This window comes from Colobus angolensis, unplaced genomic scaffold (genome assembly GCF_000951035.1).
Source record: "Colobus angolensis palliatus isolate OR3802 unplaced genomic scaffold, Cang.pa_1.0 Scaffold67, whole genome shotgun sequence".
NCBI classification, from domain to species: Eukaryota; Metazoa; Chordata; class Mammalia; order Primates; family Cercopithecidae; genus Colobus; species Colobus angolensis.
Genome location: NW_012120376.1, coordinates 4,474,815 through 4,483,036, shown reverse-complemented (window position 1 = coordinate 4,483,036; position 8,222 = coordinate 4,474,815). Strand labels below are relative to the sequence as shown.

The following is an 8,222-nucleotide window of genomic DNA, read 5'->3' as shown; positions in this document are numbered from 1 at the left end:
ATAGGACATGCAGATATGATTATAATATCTTTCTCTTTGACAGCTTAAGTTTACATATTTAGATAAACACAACATAGTATTATTAAAAAATTTTCCTGGCCAGAGGAAGGATTGCATTTCAAGAGTCCAATATGATGCAAAGATTAACACGTTTTTCTGGTCTTGAGATGCTGCTGCTCCTTGAGTGGAACTTTCTCTGTCATGATAACATTTTCTACAGTTTCTTTTTGAGGGAAAAAATGCTAAATGTTATCAATTTTTAGACTGTCCTACACTTAAACCTATATCAAGACATTCAGGAACATACTATGAGTAAACATTAAAGAAATTGTGGGAAAAATTTGAAGAATAAGATAATGGTAACTTATAATTTGATAGTGGCTCTAAGCTTGGCTGAGCACCCTCTGGGGTTATCTTGTACATTCTGATCTTATGGACTAAGTACCTTCTTGTATATCAATGTATATCAATTCCCACATTAAAGGAGCTCTTCTCATAGAGTCGTCTTCCATGTTTTCGTGATCTGAACCTAAAGGCAATGTTTTCATCACTTGCTGTCTAACATTTAGGTTAAACCTTTCTGTCATGCTATTCCAAGCAAGTTCTTTTGATGATGCGATCCTGTAGTGAATGGAAAGAGATGGTAACAAGGTGACCACCAGGTCTCAGAAACTTCTGAGCTGTCTTCAGTCCTGTGTAGAGTTCATTGAGCTCATTGTTCACAAATATGCGAAGAGCCTGGAAAGTCTTGGTGGCAATATGGGTAGATCGCTGTAGCAAGTCTTTTCGTGCATAAATAGCAGAGAGAGGAAATGCACCTGCGACGATGCTGGCAAGCTGCTGAGGCAGATGCTGCGTGCCTGAACAATTGCTGAAGCAATTTTCTTGGCATGCTTTTCCTCCTTGTATGTTCTCAGGATACATGCAAGTGCCTGTTGATCTAAAGCATTGAAAACATCAGCAGCAGTGGGTGTGTCAGGGTACCTGCTACCATCCATCCTCATGTCCAAGAGGCTGCCTTTCCAAAGGGAAAAATCCCTTTCAGGAGTATTGAGTTGCATGGAAGAACACCCAAGATCCATAAGAACTCCATCAAAAGTCCCTGGCTGCACTCCAGCTTTCATTAACAAGGCTTCTGCCTGGCTGAACTGGCCCAGCATAGCTCAGATTTGTTTAGGATACAACTCTGAAAGACGTTCAGCGAATGCAGAAGCTGTCGGGTCTCTGTCCAAGGCCCACAGAACAATATCTGACTCCTTCTGTAGAATGGCTTTTGTGCGCCCTCCCTCACCAAATGTCGTATCTAGAAAAATCTGTCCTTTTTGTGGTGACAACCAATGAACAACTTCATCCACCATTACTGGAATATGTAATTTAGCCATAGTTTCAAAATCTCTATCTTGAGATCTGTGTAACTCCTAGGCTTGAGTTTGATCTTTTTGCTTCTAGGCTTCATATTCTTTACATTTTTCTGCTGTAGTATGTATTCTTTTTTGTCTAGACAGCTAACCGAGGTATGCCAGATTCCAACCAACATGAAAGACATTCTTTATACATTCTACAAAAATATGGATACTGAAGCATTCCGTGGGTCAGCGAATCTGAGGCATGAAGACTTCTCAGCAGGCCTCTAACTTGGGCCCCTGATTACTGCTACAGTGCCAGAGAGCCTGACTTTGCTGCATGTCTAGGTCCTATCCCTGGGGGAAACTCTTCTCTTTCTTAATTGTTTTTGCCACTTGCAGTCTTTTTGCATTCAGAACCACTCTCTACCAACCCATATAATCATGGCATTTGTAGATAGATGCCTTCTGTCCTAGGAACATAGAGCAGTAGATTAAGAAAAACATTTCCTTGGAGCTTAATTTGTTTGAGTCACAGAGTAGATGTTTAGGCTTATAGGTTGTGCTGTGATAGTGCTGAGTGCCAGACCCTGAGACACAGAGGTGCTCCTGCGTTCTTTAATACATACACATTTTTTATTGTGCCCCTGGCCCGTGTGGCCATATTTTTGTGTTTGTGATCTGTGAAACTGTCTGAAGAGTGGGAGACAGAGTGAGGGCCTGGATCTCCTGCTTATGTCTGAGGGTGTGCAGTGGGTTGAACAGTGTCCCCCCAAATTTATGTTCACTCAGAACCTCAGAATGTGACTTTATTTGGAAGTAAGGTATTTACAGATATAATTAGTTAAGGATTTCCAGATGAAATAATCCTGGATTTATGGTGGGCCTTAAATCCAGTGGCTCATGGTGTCCTTAGGGGAGAGAGCATAGACACATATGCACAGGGGCGAAGGCCACAGGAAGAAGGAGGCAAAGGCTGGAGGTAGACTGCCAAAAGCAAGGAAAGACTGGACCATTAGAAGCTGGGAGAGGCAAGGAATCATCTCCCCTAAGCCTTCAGAGGGGAGCATGGCCCTGCTAGCAACTTGATTTTGGACTTCTAGGCTCCAGAGATCCAGGAGAATGAATGTCTGTTGTTTCAAGGCTCCTTTTCATGGTACTGTGCTGCAGCATCCCTAAGAAACTAATCCAGCGGGGTCCTGGTCACAGTGGATTTCCTCTGACATTGACTCTTGTCTTTAGTAACCAGGGAGAATAATCCAATAATTATTTTTCTCTCCATGTACTCTAACGATTGTCATATCAACATGATGGAACCCCATTATAAGTGCATTTGATTTAATCAAGTTCAATTTCTCAAAAAAAAAAAAATAGAAGAGAAAACTGATAATTTCAAGTGTTAACAAATAATATATTTACCATTCACTGAGCATGTATCCCATTCAGAATAAACTCTGGGTTTGAAACACAAATCTGTGGTCCTTTATCAGTCATATTTCCTCATCCTCTCACAGTGTAAGCATCTCTCGTTCTCTGTCTCTCTCTCTTTTATCACCTTTATATCTAATAAAACCTTGTTCTCAAATTCAAACACATTAATATACCTGTACCTAACCAAAGAGAGAGTAATCTGTTCCAATCCTAAAGGAAATGATTCAGCTACAGTGAAATTACTCACTGTTATGTAACCTAGGAACAAGATATCATTACTATGTATGCAGTCTGGGAGCTGAATATCAAGCTCTAGACCTACCTGTGAACATTCAAACACTCATTTCCAAACTGGTATCTGCCTCTGATGTTGCTCAATTCGTTAATAGTTATTGCCATATTCTCACTGTATTGTGACAATAAATAAAATATATAGTTGTGATTCTCAAAAGTTTCTTTATTCTTAGGCCATAATGTTGACAGGGAAAAATTACAAGAAAAAATACACTCATAAGTGTTTGAAAAATCTTGCACCATATACAACTTTATAAATTTGTCTTGTAATATTTAGCCTATGTTTTAACTTCCTTATTTTTTCCAGGGTAGGAGAACGAATGTTCTCTGAAGAAATCTGTATGATATAGGCTAGTGAAGGTAACTGGCCTCAACTACAGCTCTAGTGTCATTCGATTTCACCTTCAGGGAGGTAAGTGCACTGAGAAGTACTAGGTGAGTGTGGGCACGGACATTGGAACCTCAAGATGCAAAAGAAGAGATCCTTTCTTCACATTTGTAGGCAGACTCAACAGTATCTTTAACAGGTTGTTTGAAAAAATATTTCGTTGGAAATAGCATGTTATCGGCTGGGTGTGGTGGCTCACGCCTGTAATCCCAGCACTTTGGGGGGCCGAGGCAGGTAGATCACCTGAGGTCAGGAGTTTGAGATCAGCCTGGCCAACACAGTGAAACCTCGTCTTTACTAATAATACAAAAATTAGCCAGGCGTGGTGGTGCACACCTGTAATCCCAACTACTTGGGAGGCTGAGGCAGGAGAATCACTTGAACCTGGAAGGCGGAGGTTGCAGTGAGCTGATTGCACCATTGCACTCTAGCCTGGGTAACAAGAGTGAAACTCCATCTCAAAAAAACAAAAACAAAAACAAAAAAAGTGCATGTTATCTTCTTAATCGCTGACATATAAATAATGTTGAAATTTAATATCACAAGATTTGAAATTCAAGCATCCTAAGCTTAAATATTCATAGCTTACTGGATGCTTGATATTGGGGAATCTATTTAACATGATAGGGTTATCAGTTTCATTGTTTATAAAATGGGCAAAATAGCAATTGCTTATAGAATTCTTACAAGGATTAAGATAGCTCCTATCAAGTTTCTAGTGCAGTGTCTGATGTATAATAGGTATTGATCAAATGAAACCTACTATTCTTTATCCTACTGCACAGAAATTTGTATACTATTTTAATTAAAAATTTGAAAAACAATTTTTAAAATGAGCACCGTTCATCAATAACAGATATATTTTGAAATGATTTGCTGCCAGAAATGATTTTGATTGGGGCTAGTGGTTGCTACTACTGTTTCCAAACAATTTTGTTATGTTTACAAAATTTGGGGGCCACAGGAAAATCCCCGCCAGGATTATTCACACCCTGTCACTTTCTTTCTTCTCTTTTGAATGCCTAGCATGTAATATTCTAGGCATTACAGGTGTGCACCACCACGCCTAGCATGTAAGAGGAGAGGCCCCAGAAGCTACTATGCTTCTCCAGACTCTTCCTTTAAAGCTGTAGATGTGAATTCATCCACAATAGAAAGTTTAATGTGTGCCATCTTGGAGTGGCAAAGTGCAGTGTATTTGCAGTAAGACTGATTAATATTGTAGGCTCTAATCTGTTCATTGTTTATTTCTTGTTGATAATCATGACCACTTGCTGACTGTCCTTCTTACGTTGGCCAGGACAGGGTAATTTTACAGGCTGTATTCAGGGTGCAGACAGTCTCGTGGATGCTCTTCCTCCTGCAAGAAGAATCATTAGAGACAATCACAGTGTTTAGAAGGCTTACAACAAATTATTTTCCACTTGGTAGTCCTAATATTTCGGTTTCAGAAAACCAATTAATACAGTTTACTGGTAAAGAAAGGGAATTAGGTTGGATTAGAATACAAATTCACTGCAGTTTTCTCTCTTCTACTGTTGGTGAGAAAGACAAAAAAAGACAAAACAAACTTACCCTGTGGGTACTGATGTACCCACAACCTGCTCACATATTATGTAGAGTTTCTGGCTGTTTGAGGCCTTAATTCTAATAAAAGTCTGATGAATATTATGAGATGTTTAATATTATGTTGTCTTAAATTAGAACCCAAGTTATAATATGTTAATATTTTTAGGATTTATTTTTCTCTTTTTACTAAAGTGAGTCCTATTGGTCTTAGAATGTTTCTGAGCAGTACATCTTTTAAATGACTTTAAATGACCCCTTACCTCAATATCTTGTTTCTACAGATAAGAATATGTTTCACAAAAAGTAGGAATTACAAAGAATATTTTAAAACCCAATCATTTTATCTTTATCGTTTTTAAAATCAAGTGACTCAAAAATATGCCTAATTTTTCACCACTCAATTTGAAGGCTGTGACACTGACTGGCCACATTTTGTACATGGTGGACCTGAAATTCCAGCAGATTCATTCCTGTCTTCTGCTGTGTCTGAAAACACACATGCCAGTATAATCACAGAGGGAGAACCATGAGCAGACAACAGGACGAAGAGGACACAGCCTTATTATATGTCAGATTACTGCTACCTCCAATAGCCTAGGTGCTCTTTCCTTCTTATGAAATAAACATCTTTGTTCCTTCAATAATATGACTTGGCATCTATATAGCATATAAAATATTGTTATAAAATACTGGAAATTTTTGATTCAGACCCCTTAAATGATTTACTTGTTTAGTGCACTCAGAACAAAGAAACATATACTGTACGGCAACAGGTGCTTAAAAGAGCCTTGAGGGAAATACATTCATCAGAATGTCATTATATGTTATATGCACATTACTTATTTATTTTGTCATATTTGTCCTAAGGTAAAGTAAGCACCTGCAACCCATAGGTAAGGCTTTTTTTTACAGGGTGCTTTTACACTCTGGGTAGTTTTTGCCAAAGCATCAAAGCATTGTAGCTGTTACCTCCTTTATATACTTTACGTATATAAACAGACTCTTTAGCTAATATGAAAACAAAGAAATAGAGCTACAGAGACCCACTTTATCCATTGCCTCTCCCACATCTAAACATCCATTTTAAAATAATATCACTGTGTCCTGGAGTATCTGTCCCACTTTGTGTTTCACTAATACCAGATTGGACCTCCACTTACTACATATTTTCTCAGTGCATCATAACTACAGAAGGATATAACTTTATGAAGGTTTTCCTTGTGATAAAAACATGATGGGCTAACAGCCCTTAAAATTTCTCATTTTCTTTACCAAATATAATGGTTTTGTGATTTTACACCAGGATCTGCAGCATAAGGAAAGTAAGAACATTCTGAATGTGTTATAAAATAATTATATCTGGTAAATAAAGATCTATATAATTCTTTCCTTACTTATATTAAGATTTTTTCCCCTACACTTGAATCCTCAGAAAAAGATGCTTTAGTGTAAATATGGTCTTTGGCTTTACTTCTAAGAGCTGACATGAAACATAAATTTTTTTTTTTTCAAGAAGCAAATGTGATAAAGGGAACAATGGAGCCAAATATTGCTGAGTGCTGGGGATATGGGCCACAGCTGTGAACTGGATGAGTAGATTTCCCTGTGCATTTCCACTTTATTTTTCTAAGAATGTGCATGTACTTATTCTATTTTATTACTAGTTAGGAAATATCAGTAAGCATGTGTTTGGCAGAGGTGAGTACATGTCCTTCCCAGTGTAGTTTGGCTCTAAATGATATTCTTATTAGATCCCCGGTGCATTGGGCCAATGGAATAGGCTGCTGAAAAGATACAGAGGAAGGGGTCAGTAGTCTTAAGAAGCAGTCAGGAACTGTATCAATCATAATTTTTTTTTTTTTCAGTTGCTGATGTCAAAGCCCAATTCCAGTTAGATGAGCAAACAAAGGTTCTTGTAATGCAAATGCAGGTCCTATAGGCACAGAGCTGGCCTTAGGGATGATGGAGGCCTTGGAAGTCATCACTTTTGAGCCTCCCTGCCTGTATGTGTGGTTTGGCTTTATTTTTTACTGTTGCAGATGGGTTTTCTCTGTGTGTGGTAGAACTCCAGACTCACATTCCTCCAGTTTCATAGTTTGAAAAGAAAGTAGTTCTTTCTCTTCCAGCTCTAGTTAGCAAATCCTCTGGTGCTTTAAGCCAATTACTCACACTTCCTAACTTCTGGGTTCTACCTGAAAGAGAATAACTGGTAACAACTGTTAGAACAACTGGGATCAGTGCATAAAGTCAACCACCGCAAAACAGTGGACTGACTGTAGAACAGGTTTACTCCTTCCTCAAATTTAGTCTCAGAACTGCCTATGCTTCTACATAATTAACTGTCTACCTATCTACTCAGCTTTACAGAGGATTGAGGGCCTGCTTCATGCACTTCTTGGCTAACAGAAATGAGATAAAGAGAGAGACATTTGGTCAGGCTTATCTCTAGAAATTAGATCTTATGGACCCTAACTTTGCATGGCAGCAAAGAAGAAAAAGAGACCATTGTGTTTCTTAGATATCTGGAAGACAGAAAACAGGACTAGGTGCAAGAGTCTATTACTTATTTTTAAGAGTGGTCATCTGACCCCATGGCCCGGTGAGCATGAAGCTCTTACCAGGTAGAGTGGTCATTTTTCTTGTAGTATGGGGGCACAGTAGCTGTGCTCCCTCCAACACTGCCTTCCCATGCAGAGCAGTTGTTCTTCCTCCTCTAGATAGCCGAGGAGGAAGAGAAACATTTCTCCTTCCCCTTCAGAGAAAAAAAAAAAAAAAGCCCTGCTTCATACTGGTCAGGTCATATGTTTATCCCTCAGCCACTCACTAAGACCAGGGGACTCAGACACCGTGATCGACCCCAACTGGGACAAGTGTTCACACTAGTGGATGGATGGGTGCTGTAGGAATTTTACCAGAAATAAAGTGGAGAGATATTATAGTTCAGACATGACCATCAACAATTGTTCTGAGCCAAAGAGCCTCTGTGATAAAGATAAGAGGGCAGGGTAGACTGTTGATTTGGAAATTTTGACAGAGAAGTCAGTACATGGTAGATGGATATCAGATACTCAGTGAGTGACAGACCATACACAACGTTGTCAAAGAAAACTCTCAAGAACTAGTTCCGTAACTTACTTCCTCCCTTCCTTCCTTCCTTCCTTCCTTCCTTCCTTCCTTCCTTCCTTCCTTCCTTCCTT

At 39.0% G+C, this 8,222-nt stretch overlaps 1 pseudogene; it reads right to left on the bottom strand.

Annotated features, from left to right (window-relative positions):
* Window positions 1-712: 712 nt before the first annotated feature.
* Window positions 713-1,584, bottom strand: LOC105500471 (annotated as a pseudogene).
* Between the last annotated feature and the right edge of the window lie 6,638 nt (window positions 1,585-8,222).